Source organism: Lynx canadensis, chromosome B2 (assembly GCF_007474595.2).
Source record: "Lynx canadensis isolate LIC74 chromosome B2, mLynCan4.pri.v2, whole genome shotgun sequence".
Classification (NCBI taxonomy): Eukaryota; Metazoa; Chordata; class Mammalia; order Carnivora; family Felidae; genus Lynx; species Lynx canadensis.
The window spans coordinates 54,950,025-54,969,603 of NC_044307.1; the positions used below are offsets into that span (position 1 = coordinate 54,950,025).

Genomic DNA, 19,579 nt, shown 5'->3' on the forward strand with positions numbered 1-19,579 from the left:
TAGGAGGCATTCCATTTATATAGCCCAGAATGGCAGTGAAGATGAGCATCTTAAAAGATGGAGAGTATTCTGTGTGTCACAAATGAGAAGTCCACTGCTTATTAAATAGAGTTAGTGTTATTCACTTGGCAAATATTTTCAGGAAGTGAGGGTTTTTGAGTGAAGGCGATTGTGGATGGTAACATTATGCGTGGCTCACTGAAAACCAGTACATGTAAAACTTTGTATTGCTTATTTTTACCCATTTTAAAATAATTTTCCTTATCCTGAATCTGATATTTGAAATGTGTTTCTTATCCCTTATAGTTTGAAAACTTAATTTCTTCTGTCTTAGAAATTATTTCATGTCATTTTTGGCTGATAACTTTTCACTGCACATGAATTAATGTTTAATTTGTCACTTGTTATTGGAAATGTCAGTTGTGTGAATTTATTAGGAACTTGGGGATGCATTTCTCCAGTTAACATTGTAACATTGATTTTACATTTATTTGATAGTTTTATGTGTTGAGTTTTAAAATAGTTTTTGGTGGGGCGCCTGGGTGGCGCAGTCGGTTAAGCATCCGACTTTAGCCAGGTCACGATCTCGCAGTCCGTGAGTTCGAGCCCTGCGTCAGGCTCTGGGCTGATGGCTCAGAGCCTGGAGCCTGTTTCCGATTCTGTGTCTCCCTCTCTCTCTGCCCCTCCCCCGTTCATGCTCTGTCTCTCTCTGTCCCAAAAATAAATAAACGTTGAAAAAAAAAATTTAAAATAGTTTTTGGTGTTCACTTGTGTATTATATTATTTCTTAGGTATTTGCAAGTTGGCCTTGAGGTAGTCAGGGTTTTCTGATCATTTTGGTCCTTATATTGTTTTCATTGTTAGTTGATCTAGTTTGGATTGTTGTAGCTCTTTCAGACTGTGCATTCATCATTGTGGTCAGCTCTTTCTGTTACATAAGGTAGGAAAATGCCATTCATCTGATGTATATGCCTCTGTTTGTAGCTACCCTCTGGGATGTGTTTACAAATTATCATAAGCCTCTTAGTAACTTGTGAACTGATTTTAATATGCCTGCAAAATGGAGAAACGTGTACCTTTAATTCCCTTTGATGCAGACTAAATTTCAGGCAACAACTAAATTTCAGAATCTGATGTTATATAGCTGAGACAGGACATGCAGATGTGAGAATGGAATACACTAGACAACAAATGTGTTTGAGCATGGAAGCTTTTCATAGGGCTTCTGACAAGCCATTGACTATGATATGAGTGGAAAGGGGGCCTGGAGAAGAGTGAAATGGGGTGGTAAGACTCATACTGTTAACTTTTGCTGGAAATTCCAGACTTCAGACGAACTAAGGGAAAAAGGATTAATAATCAGATGAAAGGTCAAGTTGATTTTTATAATGGAGAAGTAAGTTGTTTTATGTTTTATGCCTACTTCTAAGAATTGGAAGTAGGCAAGTTTTTTTTTTTTTTTTTTTTAAATTCTTTTAATCTTTATCTTTGAGAGAGAGAGAGAGACAGACAGAGTGCGAACGGGGGAGGAACAGAGAGAGAGGGAGACACAGAATTTGAAACAGGCTCCAGGCTCCGAGCTGCCAGCACAGAGCCCGACACAGGGCTAGAACTCATGAACCGTGAGATTATGACCTGAGCTGAAGTCAGACACTTAACCAGCTGAGCCACCCAAGTGCCCCTGAAGTAGGCAAGTTTAAGTTGCACTGCTTAACGGATTCAAGCATGATGCTGAGTGTTGAGTAAATGAGTTAACTTCCAGAGAAAATATTAGTTCAATTTGTGTTTCATAAATTCGAGGTAATCTTTAAGATGAGTACAGTAACATGAGATACTTTTCGTTTCTCAGGGTTAAATATCAGGTGATATATGTTATAAATGAAATGACCTTTTTCTGTTGAACTGAATTTGAGGAATTATGCTGGTTAGTAGATTTCAATTTGTTTTGTATTCTGTACAGAACAATTTATGTTTTACGCAGAGCCCTTTATGTGTTTCTGTTACAACTGCATACCCTTAACTTCTTTCCAAATGATTTAAGTGAAGGCATTACCAGGGCTTCCCCTCTGTAAGCACACTACACAAATACAGTACTTACATCCTGACAGTATTTTTTTTTTTTTGACGCCAGATAATTATGGAAGCTAACCTTGTATTAGTTTATATATATATTTTTGGCAGCTCTAGTATTATATTTGGAGAGTGAGGAAAAGATTCATTGAATTTTTTAGTTAATTGAGGCCTCACCATTTATGTGTATGATTGTAAAAATACACCATAGCAGATGGTCTTTAGTGGCAATATTTTAGAAGTTCACAGAATTTGGATTTTCCTGATCAAGCTACAAAATTAGATTTTGCTCATTATAAGATAGTTTAAACCTAGAGATGCTATGACTAAATGTGAGACTTCAAGCTGAATTACCCTTGAAGGCTAAAATTAACATATGCAAAAATTTTCAAATTACTTATGAAAGTCATTTTTCCTTTTTAAAGTTTTTGTATAGCTTTTGAATACACAATTCATTGTGTTCTTATTGGTATTGACTTCATGCCTCTAACTTTGCCCTTGAAAAAGTATGACTGTGACCTAGCTGAAGTTTCTCACCTAATCGTCCTGTAATGTTATATATATGTTACTATTTAGAACTCAAAAGAATGAAGTTAATTTACTTAATAACATCTTTAGTGTTCTCATATTCTCTGAGATGAAGCTTTATTTATTTATTTATTTATTTATTTATTTATTTATTTATTGAGAGTGCGCTCATGCTTGTGAGTGTGTGCAGTAGAGGGGCAGAGGGAGAGGGAGAATAGCAAGCAGGCTCTAGGACTTGATCTCATGACTGTGAGTTCATGACCTGAGCTGAAGTCAAGAGTTGGATGCTTAACTGACTGAACCGTCCAGGTGCCTCAGTGGTTAAACATTCACATTGTAAAGTGTTACTCATGTTTTCTGAAAGTGTTCCAAAAAAAGATACTGGATTTTTAAACATATACTTTATTTTTTCATTCTATAATCTTCCTCACTTTTTGTTGTTTCCTGTTCTCCCTCCACTCCCAACTTCTACCAACTCCCTGAAAATTTAATCCTTTTTTAATTGAAGTTGTGTTATGGATTAGTTCTGAGCCTAGCTCAGAGTGCCTATCCTAGGTCTTTGGGATGAGAATAGGAACAAGGCTGATGGAGTTGCAGAAAAAAAAACATTTTGTGTTCTCAGTCATATTGAGTGGCTAAATCTCAGTTATAAAGGCAGGAGGAAGTAGTTGCATAACTACAGTTAGCCTAGGCTCAATCATTAGATCTATCCTGCTACTCCCCACCCTTCTGAAGGCATAGAGATAAAGCAGTTAAAATTCTTATTCTGTACTTCCTTTTCTCTGTTTACTTCCTAACAGATTGCTGTTTGATTGCCACTGATTGCTAATCTCCTTGGCTTTCAGATTCCTGGTGCCATATTCTCACTATTGATACCTGTCAGCTGTCTGGCTTTTTCACCTGTTCATATCTGGTCAAAGTGTTGTTCTCCAAATCCAGTGTCTCATGAAGGTTTTGGGCAAGAGAATCCTTCTGTTGACTATATTGGAGTCTAATAGCCAAATATATTTCAGTTTCTTTTAGTTGATCCAGGGAGTTGACACCCCTGTATGAATGCTAGAAAATGCAGAGGACTGTTTTGGAGCTTGTATGGGGTTCTTGTTCCCCAAGGAAGGAATACTTGTTGGTGAATAAATGAGCAGTGGACTTATTAAGTTTTGGGTCTTTACAGTGATCTAAGGAGACAGAAGTTAGTCACTAAATAGCTAACATTTGTGATGTGCTTACTAACTTCCAGGCACTAAGCTAAATGCTTTCTATGGATTGTATAATTTACTCCTTATAGTAGTGCTTTGGGGAAAGCTTAGAGAGGTGAAGTAACCTCCCCAGAGTTAAATGATAGAACTGGAACTCAAAAGTCCAACCTCTAGATTTTTTGAAATGTGTAAATCACAAAGTATGTTACTAAAATTATGAGCACATTTCTTCCCAGCTAGTTCTTAACTAGCACTGAAATCAAGTGGAATAGATGCTGACATTTAAGGTGACAGTGCCCATCAAAAGGGATATGCAAACACAGGTGTGAGATTAGAGATTTACATTAATGTAGGAAATTAAAGCATTAACTGTAATTTTACTAAGGTGTTTTATTTTAGCTGACAGTTCTTGGCAGAAATGGAAACAATGTATATTAAATATGCCATAAGTTTTCCCAGTGTACTATGTGTGCTACCTCTAGGGAAAACATTATATATTTTCACATCTTAGTTCTTGAAGGTCTCATTATCTAGCCCATGGCTTTTCTATACCCTATGTTGCTGTTCTTCTTTGGTGCCTTTTTTTTTTTTTTTTTTGAAATTTTCTTTGGTCACATTGTATGTTTTAGTTCATGTTCAGCAATAGACTCGTGTAACACAGAAGGGTCATTGGAGACAAATTCAAGACATTTTATGCTTGAGATAAGAAGAATTTAACAGGCCAGTAATAAAAGATTATGGGCTCAATTTGGTTTTGTTCTTGCTTTACAAGGAAGGAGGAGGACCTTTTTAGAGGGAGGTCCACTGGTTGTTACAGACTGGGCCTTCTATGGGTTCTGGACTCCAGGAGCTACTCCCCTACTGGATACTTTGGACATCTTTATGGTGTTTCTGGTGGCTGTTACAGTGACTGGTTGGTGCTACAAGCATTTCATAGAAGGGAGATGGGGGGATGCTGGAGTGTCTACAATGCACTGGATAATTCTCTACAGTGAATCTTCCCATGTCCTTGATTTTTTTTTTTTTTTTTTTTGAGAGAGCAGGGGAGAGGGGCGGAGGGAGGGAGGGAGGGAGAGAGAGAGAGAGAGAGAGAGAGAAAGAGAGAGAGAGAGAGAGAATCCCAAGCCAACTCCACGCTCAGTGTGGATCTCAACATGGGGCTTGATCTCACAAACTTGGGATCATGATCCAAGCTGAAATAGTCAGATGCTCAACCCACTGAGCTACCCAGGTGTTCCCGTTCTTGATTTTTAAGGTTCCTTTAAAAAACTTATGTGCAGGGGCACCTGGGTGGCTCAGTTGGTTAAGCGTCTGACTTCGGCTCATGTCATGATCTCCCAGTTCATGGGTTCAAGCCCTGCGTTGGGCTCTGTGCTAACAGCTCAGAGCCTGGAGCCTGCTTCAGATTCTGTGTCTCTCTCTCTCTCTCTCTGCCCCTCCCCTTCTCACTCTTCTCTCTCTCTCTCTCTCTCTCTCAAAAAGAAACATTAAAAATAATTAAAAAAATAAAAAACTTATGTGGAGTAAAAGAAAAAAACCTGTTTCTAATGATCTGAATCTAGAACCAAACACTATTCTATAAATATAAAATATTTCCCCTTGGTTTTTGTGTATCCTGGTAATTCCTGGAATGCAACTACTGTGTGAATTGATGGGAGATTATACTTTGTTTTGTTCCATATGTTTCTGTAAGTTCACCTTCTTGGAAAAGCACTTCATTGATATGGCATTTGAGGCACCACACACTCACTATACCAGTCTGCGTTGGTGGGTGTTGCATTCGCAGTGTTTCTAGGAGTGGGTACAGTACCTAACTACTTGATTATGGCATTTAATGCACTGTACGTGATTATTTATGTATGTCAAAATTATTTTATTCTGGATTGCTTTTGTGTTTCTTTGTATTTTAGTTATGGAGTTACCCCTATTTAAAAAACAGATTATGTCACTAACACTAAAGTAGCTGTCACCTCAGACACATTGTTTCCATAACTAAGGTTAGATCTGGATGTCTTCCGATTATTTGTGAAAAACAATCTTCTTGGGGTTCCTGGGTGGCTCAGTCAGTTGAGCATCTCATGGTTGTTTTTGGCTTAGGTCATGATCCAAGGGTCATGGGATCTAGCCCCGCAATGGGCTTTGCACTGATCATGGAGCCTGCTTAAGATTCCTTCTCTTGGGCACCTGGGTGGCTCAGTGGGTTAAGCATCTGATTTCAGCTCAGGTCATGATCTCATGGTTTGTGAGTTCCAGTCCCACATGGGGTGAGCTTGAGCTGCGCTTCAGGTGAGCGTGAGTCCCACTTGGGGTGAGCTTGTGCCCCACTTAGGGTTAGCACGAGCCCTGCTTCGGGTCATCCCCGCTTCTCTCTCCCCCTCCCCCTCCCCTTCCCTCTCTCTCTCTGCCCCTCCTTGGATTCTCTCTCTCTCTGTCCCTTGCTCACTTGTGCCTGCTCTCTCTCACAAAAAAAAAAAAACAAAAAAAAAAAAAACTCTTTCTCCCTCTGTCCCCTCCCGTGCTCGTGTTCTCTCTAAAAACAAAACAAAACTTCTTAAACCCTCAATATTGCCTACTTCTAGTATGCACAATAACCGTGAACATAGCAGATGAAGGAAACAGCTAAAAGTAGCATCAAAATAATACTTCTTTGTAGTCCCATTCATAAACAGTTCAAAAGTCTTCATGCATTGTGAATACAGAACTTCCCAGTATCCTAGTGGAATAGGGCAAGCAGACTTTACAGATGGGGAGAATTAAGACTGGTTGTTTGGGGTGCCTGAGTGGCTCAGTTGGTTAAGCCTCCAACTTCGGCTCAGGTCATGATCTTGCAATTCGTGAGTTAGAGCCTTGCATCGGGTTCTGTGCTGACAGCTCAGATTCTGTCTCCTTCTCTTTCTGTTCTTCTGTTCTGTCTCCTTCTCTTTCTGTGAGCAAGCTTGCTCACTTGCTCTCTCTCTCAAGAATTAAATAAGCATTAAAAAATTAAAAAACAAAACAAAAAAAACTGGTTGTCTGCTCACAGATCACCTGGTGGGCCTGGGGTGGGACATTGAGTTCTTTCTGTTCTCCTTGGACATGTCTTTGTAGAACATAGAGTCAAGGTGCTTTTTTCTTTAGATTATGGTGTTCATATAGTGAGGTGTCTGGTCTTTGGGTCACTTTTGTATAGAAGTAATTCCTAAAAATTACATGTTTATGACAATGACTTAAAATAGTCTTGAGTATTAATCACAAAAACTCTAATTTTTAAAAAAATTATTTATATTTTAATGCATGATGATGATGTGTATAAACAATTGAGGAATTTAAAGCATCAAACCATTGAGATAACTTTGCCTTTGGACCTAGGGACCTCTGAAATTTCTTTAACTTGTAACATGTAACAGCTTACAGGTCCTGAACATAAACTTGAGGGATGGAATTGGATGGGTTAAGGTGATCTCTTTCTTGTGCTTCTTTGTGGGGGCTTAGTGGCTGATGGAGCTCTGTTCCGAGGACTGGCTGGTGATAGAGGGCCTTGGACCCTTCTTTTCTCTTTTTCCTAGCAACAGCAGCCTGTTCTTCCTTAATGTAGTGTGTTACTCTTTCTTCTTTCCAGCTTGAACATGTATAGTTCCATAATCCTATTTTTCCTAACCACAGCATCACCCCTACTGTGAGATCTCCTAGATATCATATACTCTGTTCATTTAGTGTTATTTTAATGATTTCTTCCCCTTTTTTATTTCAAGGAAGTACATTCATGTATTGCCCACATTAATCTTGGTTTTGGTTGTACGTTTTTATGACAACGAAGTTTGTTGTTAGATTATGGGGGAGAGTGGAAGATGAGGCTAGTGAGATAGAATAAAGACAGGAGGGAATTGTTGAAACTTTTTGAGGAGTGGACTGACATGTTTGAATCTAGTATGATAAAAGATAATGGCAGTAGCTGAATGAATAAGGAAGTGCAGAGTTGAGACCCAAATCGAGATTCAGGATTGTCAGGTAATATTAGACATCATTTCGTGTATCTTTTAGTGGATCTGTCTACTAGCTGAATGTGAGAATGAGTCTACTAAAGCCTCAATGAGATTAATTAGCCCTAAGAACCTCAGAGTAAAAATAATTCCTTTCAATTGTAGTTGTTGCATCTATCTACAGATGTGAGGAAATGGCATGGAACTGTCCACATGCACTGTACCAGTGTCATTCGTCCTGATTTGGATATTGTACTGTAGTTTTATGTAAGATGTAACCATGGAGGGACCCTTGGTGAAGGGTACACAGGAACTCTCTAGTATTTTTGCAGTGTAACTTCTTGTGAGTCTATAATTATTTTAAACTTAAAAGCTCAAAGAAAAAAGATCTCAAGTGAAAGAATGTTAAGACTTAGGGCAGATTTCTGTTAGGATGTTTCCAATTTCTGTGTTAACAAGGAGAAATTTGTTGAGTAAATGTCCAAATGAAGGACTGAATGAGGGTCTGAATTATAGCAATGGCTGTGGCAGTGGAAAGAAGGAGGCAGATATGGTCGACATGGAAGTAGCCTGAAGATTTGATGACTAATGGAATGTGAAATGAAGATGACTCCAAGCTGTTTGGTATATAGGGTACAAAATAGTGTGTTAGTGATGGTAGGGAATATAAAAATAGGAGTATGGTTTTGGGATAAGATGGTACATTTGCTTGTGAACATCCTGCTTGTGAGTGCTGGTGGGCCAGTGGAGATAGGCAGTGGGTAATTCAGAGTATTAGGCTGTGTTGAAGAAGTTATGTTTGAAAATATGTAATAAAAATGCTATGTAACATTAGTGTTTGAAACTGTGGGATAGATCATTGCTAGGGAGAGTGTATGAGTGAGAACTGGGAAAATTAATCTCATAATGGATTATTTATGACCCTGGGTAAGTTACCTAACCTTTTGATGCCTCATTTTCTTCTACAATAAGATAGAGAACATCATAGTATATTCCTCATAGAATTATTGTGAAATTGAATGAAATTACCTATGTATATTGCATAGTACTTGGCATATTATAAACCTACAAAAGTTGGCTATTTTATTATTTAGTAATAAGCACTTTGATAATGCATATGAAAACAACTAACTCTAGAAGTTGTAATGTATGTTTAAAATTAAACAAGTGGGGCGCCTGGGTGGCGCAGTCGGTTAAGCGTCCGACTTCAGCCAGGTCACGATCTCGCGGCCCGTGAGTTCGAGCCCCGCGTCGGGCTCTGGGCTGATGGCTCAGAGCCTGGAGCCTGTTTCCGGTTCTGTGTCTCCCTCTCTCTCTCTGCCCCTCCCCCGTTCATGCTCTGTCTCTCTCTGTCCCAAAAATAAATAAACGTTGAAAAAAAAAATTTTAAAAAATAAAATTAAACAAGTGACCTTATTAGCAGTGGTATTTTTTTATTTTTCAAAGTAGAACTTTTTGGTTTTTGAAAGTCTGGTCAGTTGTGATCTCGGAACTAATCTTTGTGGTTAATTACTTTAAGGAATTTTTATAGAAAGCTGTCACTTTTCTTGACTATTAATACTTCAGTGATGCAAACTTTGGCACAGTACCTTTTCTCTTCTCTCTTCTCTTCTCTTCTCTTCTCTTCTCTTCTCTTCTCTTCTCTTCTCTTCTCTTCTCTTCTCTTCTCTTCTCTTCAAGTAATCTCTACACCTAGCGTGGGGCTCTGTCTCACAACCTGAGATCAGGAGTCTCAGGTTTTTCTGACTGAGCCAGCCAGGAGCCCTTGGTACAATACTTTGACTTTCACTTTTCTCCTCTTTTCTTAATTATATAATCCATTCTCCTTTTGGCACTTGGAGACAAACTCTTGATTGAATATATAATATTTTTCTTTGATTAGGTTGAGAGTGGAGTAAACCAGTGATGTTATTAAAACTGAATTTAGTACTGGCCAGGTTTCTTCTGATGAAAATGATACAAGGAACCCAGCTGTATTTGGCTTGTTTCGTTTCTCTGTGACAGGGTTATTATGCTCTAGACGTGTCATTTGGGGGAGCCAAAGCACTGTACTTAAACTTCCAATCGTCCATTCAGTGTGGAAGGGAAGAGTAGTGAAATGAATTGAAGTTCATGGTTTGCAGGTGTTTATATGTTTCTTCCTTCTGCTTTAATAGTAAATGGCTGCTGGGGTTTGTTAAATAGCAAATGAATAAGGCTAAATGTTGGGCATTTGTATTCCTAAAGTTTAACTTTTCACTTTTGCATGTTAGGTGTCCTGTTGATATTTCAGTGGTTAAGAGAAATAAGTATTTTCAGCTGGATATGTGTCCTATCACTTCAGAGCTGTAGTTGTTCCAAATTAGGCTGCCGATTCTTCCTTTGAGACCTACTATGAAATACCAGAATACTGCGTTTGGAATGTAGACTTGATTTTTCCAGTCATTGAACCGACTAATATTTTCTGAGTGCCTGTAGATGCAAAACACTGAATTATATTACAAATATTGCCACTTGATTAAGTCTTTAAAGAAGAAATTTGGTACTGTTGATTAGTGTCTGTCAGAGCTATTGTTTGTTGATTAGTGTATATCAGAGGTATTGTTTGTACTGTCTCTAGATCCAGGTTGTTCGGGGATGCAGTAGAATCTGCATACAGATAGATTGAAATTTGGATTTGGGAAAGATAGCTTCTTGCTTATTCTGTGTCAGTTTTCATTTGGTTTGTTGTATATCCTTTCAAATGAATTAGAATTCATTTTAGTTCCCTTTTTATTTTATTTTTTAATAAAAAAATTTTTTTAATGTTTATTTATTTTTGAGAGAGAGTGAGTGAGCGTGCACACACACACACAGGCCCGCACAAGTGGGGGAGGGGCAGAGAGAGAGGGAGACACAGAATCTGAAGCTCCCAGCTGTCAACACAGAGCCCACAAAGGGGCTCAAACTCACCAGCTATGGTATCATGACCTGAGCCGAAGTTGGACACTTAATCGACTGAGCCACCCAGGAGCCCCTTAGTGTCCCTTTTTAACATAAGCTTGATATGATTATTTTTCTTATTATTTACCACTCCCTTTGACACACAGGCACATAGGCACATGCACACACCATGAAGAGTTACATTTTGGGTAGTATTGATAGAAGGATAAAGATAATTTGTTTGAAAGTTTTTAGTAGGTTGATGTCTGTAGTCATGAGAAAAGTCTACTTTTGAATTTCACGGCCTCTTTTTGGTAAGAGGATTAATTCTAGAACAGAGGGGCTATTTCCAAGGCCACATCTTTATCAGAAGCTGGGGTTTAATATATGTTAGAAATGATATATGCTTCCTCTACCATCTCTTAAGCTTTTGTTATTTATTACTTGTTTATCAAATCCTGGAAATTGGTACTTTTGTTAGCTAATAGGGTGTTTTGGTCCTTTAAGAGAGGAGATAATTGAAAAAAAAAAAAAGCATCACTCTGTGTGTGAGAGAATGTAGTGCCTGCGGATAAAAGTAATGGCTTATCTTAGTTTCTTGTGATGAGCTTTGCTACTTTATATCGTCCTATGGTCTCTTGTCTAACAAAGAAAATTGACAGGTTACTTACCTTTTTATGAGTGCATTTCTTTAAAACTGTATGATTGAATGCTTAGTGAAATTAGCCTTGGCTCCTGTGGTACTGAATGGCAGAAGTGGAGAGAAGCGTGCTCCTTCCTTCCTTTTTTCCTTAAAAAATGCTGTTTGAATCAAGTTTGAATAAAGTTGACCTCCTGGGTAGTTGATGGAGGATAATTGAAATGAAATATTTTTCTTTTCTTCTGAGTATTGTGTTACTTTGCTCCAAATGACATAATTAGCTTAAATGTTGTGAAGTGTTAGATTTTAGCAAACTGAGTTTAATTTGTGTTTCTTTATTTTTACTGTATATATGTAAAATTTGATAATTAATAAAGATTTAAAGGAATATCTAACTGATAAGTTCACCCTGTTTCACCTTCTTAAACCTAAGAAGCATAATTTGGCTAAATTATGCAAAATGCTAATTAAAGGGTTTAATTTGCTAATCATCTCAGTTTGATTAGAGGCAGATGCTGATTATCTGCACAAGTCTAAATGGACCTTTCAGAGATGGCTTTCATTATTTAAAATCAACTTGTCAAACTAATTAAGATATAAATTTAAGGAATAACAAATACCAGTAGTTATCTATAGACTTTCAGTGTAATGCATGGCGAGATAATTCACAAATGCTTTACACCAAAGACTTGGTGTATGCAGTGTCATTATGAATTTCAGTACTCTCAAAGTTTAAGAGCTGAACTTGGGCTTTTTTACTGAGCTCATTAGATTGTCTAGTCGTACCTTTGTTGGTCCTTTGGGTCTCTGACATTTTTCCTGCCTCTTTTTTCCCTCTCCTATAAAGGAAAACAATGTTGTGGGGAGCCAAGACAATCCTGTGCGTGTACATTTAAACCATACATAGGTATGTAGGCAGGTGTATCTCAAATAGGTATACTAAATTCCTCAGAGGAAAGACAGAAAACTGTTTACAGTTCAGTCAAGTGTCTGTGGCTGATTTAGGGTTAAGAGTAGAGAAACCAAGGCAGAGACTGCATAATTCCTAATCTGAGTTAGATACAAACAGCCCAGTAACAGAAAATGTTTGGGGTTTTTCATTGCAGACCTAGGGTGTTAGGATACAAGATTTGATATGGTCCTACTTTGATCTGCACCAAGGTCGAGGGTAGTAGGATGAGGCAGCATGATGTCTAAGTGGGGATAATTTGTATGTCATATGGCCTAGGGGTGGAGAGCACAGGTTCTGGTGCCTTACTACCTGGGGTTGAATACTGGAGCTGCCTCTTAATGGTGGTTATATTTTTTCTCCAATTTGGTTTTCTCGTCTGAAAAATAGAAAATATAATAATACTGTCTCATAAGGTTAGGAAGCTTTAATAAAGTTAATACATGTAAAGTACTTAGAGCAGTGTTTGGCAGATAGTAAGCACATAATAAAAGGTAACTATAACTTATTTGTTACTTTCTAGTTTCTTTGTGAGATTTGCAAAAGATGGTGTACATAGAGAACATTGGGTTCTTTCCCCAAATATCCCTTTGAGTGATTTAAAAATGATTGCTACAAATATGTGTATAATAACAAAAAAATATGTAAGAACTTGAGTTGTATGAGATAAGCTAATAGAATTTGGAATACTAGAATTTTATTACAATGAATAAGTGCAGATTTTAATTTTAGTCCAGTTCTTTTTATGTCAGTTTAGCAGTATGTATAGATAGTTGCTAGACTGACAACTGGATGGTTCCTGATCATGAGTAGTTTTTACATCTGGATTCAAAGGGTGGAATGGGAGGTGCTTTTGAAATTCAGTTATTTTCTAGCTCTCAGAAGACTAAAAGGTTACTATGTAATAGGATAAAGAGCGTAAAGGGTAAAGAATGCCATGGGTTTTGTAAACACTTAGACCAGTAGAATTTGGTGGAAGTGACACTGTACTAGTTTTTGAGTGCAGACCTTAAGAAACTGGCAGCTTCTACTTCCTGATATGTCATGAAGAAGTCTAGCTAGACTTGCTCAGATCTGCTTGGTGGAGAGGTCTGTTCTGAAGCCTGGCATAAACTAGCAACTGCCATACTGGAGAGGCCATGTCTTGGCGTTTCTCGACAGTCCCAGCGGAGCTCAGCCTTTTAGCCATCTCTGCCAAGGTGCCAGACGTGAGTGAAGCCATCTTGGGCTCTTCAGTCTATTTATTCATCATTTCAAGACCTCAGGTGACCTCATTTGATGCCATATGGAACAGATGAATTGCTGACTGTATCCTTTCTGAATTTCTGACCAACAAAATTGGGAGAAAATAAAACTGTTGTTGCTTTAAGCTGCTAAGTTTTAGGGGTAATTTATTATGCGGTAACATGTAACTGGAATCCATAGGTAAGCTAGAGCTTCTGGCTTCTTAAATTTAAGCAGAAACCAAAGCAGTGTAACCTAGATACCCTCAACTCTACCATGATTTGGAAAGACTTTGAAACATAGTGAAAATTTTATAACTCAGAACTATAGTTAATAGTATGGAAAATGAAATTCTGGTAATTAGATGAGTAGAGAAGATAATCTGAGCTCCCTCAGATTACTCAGAAGGGACAGAAATAGGAACATTCTTGATGAATGCTTTCCACTTTTCACAAGTTTGATTGGTGAGGCTGCTTAAAAAGAGTTAGCTGAGAAGTTGATGCCTTTTTAATTTTGAAGAACAGAAGCTTGCTACATTTCTGAGATCTGCCAGGAGTTTGAAAATCTTTTGAGGTCTTCTTTATTTTCAGAGATACCTTTTTATGTTTCAGGACCTGAGGAAGAGAGGTAATAAGGTATAAGGTAGTTGATGTTGTCAGTGTTCTTACCCTCTCAGAGTTTGCCAAAATTTAGAGTAGACCAAAAATCAGCTAAGAGATGGTGAACTAAGAGATATGGTTAGGGCCTTATGTAGGTGCTGTGGGGGATTTAAAGCACTTAAAAAAACATTTTTTTTAAACTTTATTTTAGAGAGAAAGAGACTGTGAGCTGGGGAGAGGGGCAGAGTGAGAGAGAAAGAGAGAGAGAGGGGCTCTCAAGCAGGCTCCAAGCTCAGCATAGAGACTGACGCAGGGCTTGATCCCACGACTGCCAAGATCATGACCGGAACAGAAATCAAGAGTCAGACACTTAACCAAGTGAGCTACCCAGGCGCCCCCTAAAGCACTTTATTACATAGAAAGGTTATAAATAAGTGAGTAAAAGCACTCATAAGTTACTATAGACACCATTACTGTATAGGCTCCTTGATTTTTGTGTGCTGTTTTGAAATGGTTGCAGATTTTTCTTTTTAAATTAACATGTTTTTGTTTTATTCTTTTAAATATTTATTTTGAGAGAGAGAGTGAGAGGTACCTAGATTAACACACAGTTTATAAAAAATGTGCTTGCTGGGGTGCCTGGGTGGCTCAGTTGGTTAAACATCTGACTTCTGCTCAGGTCATAATCTCATAGTTTGTGAGTTCGAACCCCACATCAGGCTGTATGATGTCAGCATAGAGCCTACTTTGGATCATCTGTCCCTTCTCACACTTCTCCTCTCCCATTTACATGTGTGTTCTCTTTCTCTCTCAAAAATAAATGAACATTAAAAAAATAAAAAGTGTGCTTGCTGTTCTGATATATCTTTAATCTAAGTCCCTAACGGCCAAAATTCTCTGAAGCACATGCTACATAGAAAATCTCGAGCTACTGGGGTCCTTCATAGTACTTCATAGCTAATACTTAATAAATGCTGTATGTATATCCAGCATTATGTTTGGTGTCACAGAGGATTTATATTTTTTTAGTTTGAGAGAGTAGAGACTGTTTTCATGAAACAAAGTGCAAAATAATAACCTGCCAGAATGTTTGATATAGTCTCTAAGAGTTAAGAAAAAGTAAGGGGGATATTGCTACAGACTGGATTCATCTAGGAAGGCATCATTGAGCTGACAGTGTTTGAACTGAATTTCAAAAGATAAGAGACAAAGGAGGTACAGGTATTCTGATGGGTGGGATATTGTGCCACCTGCACCCTCAAATATTTGAATAATTTTCTAAGGAACTATAAATATTGAATTGGGTCAACAAAATGGGAAACCTTTGTCAAAGCCATAAAACTGCTTCTAATATTTTCATTTGCAAATATATTTGAGCATCTCTTGGAATAAGTACCTCCTTTCCCTTTACCCCAGACACAAAAAAAATAGCTAGTGTTCTATCCGCTTGAATTTCAGATAATAATGATGAAAATGTAAATTTAATAATAAGATTTGATTTCCCATGGCTTATACGAAAAAATTGTAACAAGTCAATTTCTTTTTCGTACCTTATTTTTCCCTGCTTTTATTTCATTCTCCATGTGTTTGAATAAACGTAGCTGCACCATTGGTCCGTATTGACTCTTAAGTTTCAACCTTTCCTCCCCAGCTAAGTAAAGCCATATTTTGATAATCTGCTGTAGGCTCCTTAACTTCAAAAGCTTCAGTCCTTAACCATATCTTTCATGAATCAGTTTGGCTCCCCTTCTTCCATTCATCTTGAAAATGTCCACAGTGCTATATAGTTTAAAAACTTAGAACCAAGTAAAGTTGAACGATTTTCTACTGGGCTACATTGTAAAAATGGGAAAGGAAAATTACTTTTTTTTGTTTTGTTTTGTTTTTTATTTGGAGGACATTTGCCAGTTGGAACCTCAACAAAGATTGAGTTTGGGAGGCCTTTAATTGTGCACCAAAAGGTTATTGCAGAAGAAAACATAAGGGAGATGTCATAAAGAAGAAAATTTGAAGCTCAGTAATAGAAAGCTGTGTGAAGAAATAGGCATTCTGCCAATTAGCTGGGTGCTTGAAATAAATAGTTTGGAATTAAAGAAACAGATGCAAATTTCAAAGACTGGATTAACTTAGTTCATAAAGAAACTGGGGAGTGGAGAACAAACTTCAGGTTATGGGAGTTGTAAAGCATATTTACTATTCTTTATAGTTTTGCTCCAAAATACTTGGTTTTTATAATGTTAAATGTAAAATCAGAATTGTTAATTTAGTATTTTATGTTAAACCATTGAAATAAAATTCTAGGTATATTTAGGTGAAATGAATTATGATCATAGGAGTTCAGTCTTGAACTGTTGACTGTCCTAGCAGTCAGTAAATAATTCCCAAACTGGGCATAGTGTGGTTATGAGTTTGTAGGAAGGCTATCCAACAAAGCATATAAATGGTGTCTAACCCTCGGTCTCCTTATCTGTTGAATAGTCGTGACACAATTGTATAAGTAACCAATTAATAAAAGAAAACATTTGTATGTATTAAGGAGATGTGCAGGAAAACATTATATGTTCTTCTTTCTATAAATGTCTGGCTATTCTTATGTTGCATTAGTTTGAAGTGAAGTAGGGTTCTTTAAGGTTTATTACTATACTTCTTTTATCTTTTAGACATTGTCAGCCAAACCAAAAAAAGCAAGAAAGGAGATTGCATTCTTTATTGAAAGATATTTTTGCTGGATGTAGAATTTTAGGTTGGCAGGTACTTTTTTTTTAAGATTTTATTTTTAAATAATCTCTACACCCAATATGGGGCTCAAACTTAAAACTCCAAAATCAAGAGTCTAATGCTCTACTGACAGCCAGCCAGGCCTCCCCTACGTTTTTTAATTTATTTTATTTATTTTATTTATTTTTAAAGAGATTTTTAGACAGGTACTTTCTTTTAACACATTTAAGATACATAATTCTCCTGTGTTTTGGCTCCCATTTTTGCTATTGAGAAGTCAACTGATAGTCTAACTATAGCTCCTTTGAGGGTAAGATAGCCACTGTGCTATTGTGATGGCCCCCATGTCAGGATATAGATATGGGGGTCGAGATTGCTATGAGGACTGAAGCAGTAGAGACTATGATAACAGGATAGGCGGTAGTAGGAGAGCATTTGGTAGTGGGTACTGTAGGGATGATGACTATAGAGGAGGCTGGGACTGCTATGAAGACAGGTATGACACATGAGATGATGGGTCATGGAGCTCCAGAGATGTTTACTCTTGGGATAATCATAAGCATGATGGTTGAGTTTCCCTACCCCACCCCCAAGACCCAAAGTGAATCTAAATCCTCGCAGTACTCCTAACGAAGAAGATTCCTCTGCTAGCAGAGGTTCTGGTTCATTGAGCCGCCTCTGTCTTTGGAGGGTCAAAGCTTGTTAACACAGCGGCTAGAGACCAAGAAGTAAAATAGCAGCTACGGAAGGAATGGGAGAGACTGCGACACCAGCTGCATGAGCCAAAACTAGAACAACAGCCTCAGGAGAGACACGCAAGCTGGCGAAGCGAAGAAACTCACGAACAGAACAGTCCAGGACAGGAATTGAGTCATCACAGACTGGGACCTCAGCCCCATCTGGCAGAAATGCACGAAGGAGAGTGAAAGTTTCTAGAAAGTGAAACACTCAATAAAGAGGAAGACTGTCACTCTCCAACTTCTAAGCCTCCCAAACCTGAACAGCCTTTAAAAGTAATGCCAGCCCCTCCACCAAAGGAGAATGCTCAAATGAAGCCAAGTTTTAACCCTCCTGCTCCATCTTAGACCTCAGATACAGAGCAGCAATCCCCTACCAGTGGGGGGAAAATAGTTCAGGCTTAACCATCTGGGGAAGGACCAGCAAGGAAAGATGAAAATAAAGTAAATGAGGTGAGTGTCCCAAAGGGCCAAAGTGGGAACTCCAGCTGTGGTCCGGAAGATGGAGGGAACAAAGACCACCTAAAGGAGACAGATAGGAAAGATGGCAAAAAGGATCAAGACTCCCGATCTGCACCTGAGTCAAAGAAACCTAAAGAAAATCCAACTTCCAAGTTGGGTTCGGCAAGCAAGTATTCTGCTTGCTCTGTTGGTGAAGATGGGAATGAGGGAGAAGATTATACTGAATGGACCTCTGCATCTTGAGCTTTCTTCTAGTCTCACTAGGAACATTTGAGAGCAAATCAAACCTCTATCCAGACAGGACTGTAAAACCCACCATCTCCTGGAGACCTTTCTTTAAAAACAGAAATAAAAAATTCTTTTGCATGCTGCTGCAGCCTTTACAGTATTGAATTAACTGGAGAATTACCAGTGTAGTCCAAGAAAGAGACGTACAACTTTGAAGGGAAAAGTTGTACAGTTTTATGACATATGCAGTTGGCCCGTGTGATTAGTGCCTGGGGGTCTCCACTTAGCAAAATGGCAAGTGATAGTGATGCTGTGTTTGGATCTGGTTGGGCAGTTGGGCAGGTATAAGGAAGAGTGTGAGATTTCTACCTTTTCATTCTTATCCTATTGTGGCATGTATGAATTCTCAAACATTATCTGAATAAATTTTCTGTCCTTGGAAAAGTAGGTTTAGTCTCTGAAGTTGTTTTAGTCTCTAGGAGGCTGCTAGCCCCTCCTCTTATTTAATTCTGAGTTACTGGGGCCAGCCTAAGGGGAATTTCTTCATTTTTATGCCTCTTCACCTCCAGGGGAATAGTTAAGGAGTGAATCTATTGGCCACTAAAGAATAAGAATAGGATTGCCTGGTGACCAAAATAAGTGGGAAAATTGTGGTTTGAAAGGAAGCTGTGGCGAGGCAACGAATTACTTTGCACCATTAATAGGGGGAAATGGTATGACCTCCAATAAACACTGGAGCAGGAAGCACGTAGGGGTTGTGGGAATTCCCAGCTCTTTTATATATCCTGCTTTTGCCTTTTCTTAAACAGTGAGTGTCCTTTCTGAAAGTTCTGAAACCCTGAACTGTTGAAATCTTGAAGCTTTAAAAATTTAGGCTATTGTCCTGGTCTTAGTTCCTCATGCTACTTTTTTTTTTCATTCATCTAAATTTTATTTTTTATTTTATTTTTAACGAAATTTATTGTCAAATTGGTTTCCATATAACACCCAGTGCTCATCCCAGCAGGTGTCCTCCTCAGTGCCCATCACCCACTATCCCCTCCCCTCACCCCCCCATCAACCCTCAGTTTGTTCTCAGTATTTAAGAATCTCTTATGGTTTGCCTCCTTCCCTGTCTGTAACATTTTTCCCCCAATTCCCCTCCCTGCCCCGGTCTTCTGTTGAATTTCTCAGGATCCATATATGAGTGAAAACATATGGTGTCTGTCTTTCTCTACCTGACTTATTTCACTTAGCATAACATTCTCCAGTTCCATCCACGTTGCTACAAATGGCCAGATTTCATTCTTAACCATTGCCAAGTAGTATTCCATTGTTATAAACCACATCTTCTTTACCTGTTTGTCAGTTGATGGACATTTAGCCTCT

At 38.2% G+C, this 19,579-nt stretch overlaps 1 protein-coding gene and 1 pseudogene across 1 annotated transcript in view; both read left to right on the forward strand.

Annotated features, from left to right (window-relative positions):
* The window catches only part of PRIM2 (DNA primase subunit 2), a 346,574-nt gene that overhangs the window by 21,160 nt on the left and 305,835 nt on the right, over nucleotides 1-19,579 (forward strand). The gene's annotated exons all lie outside the window — the stretch shown is intronic.
* On the forward strand, nucleotides 17,027-18,288 carry LOC115514085 (annotated as a pseudogene).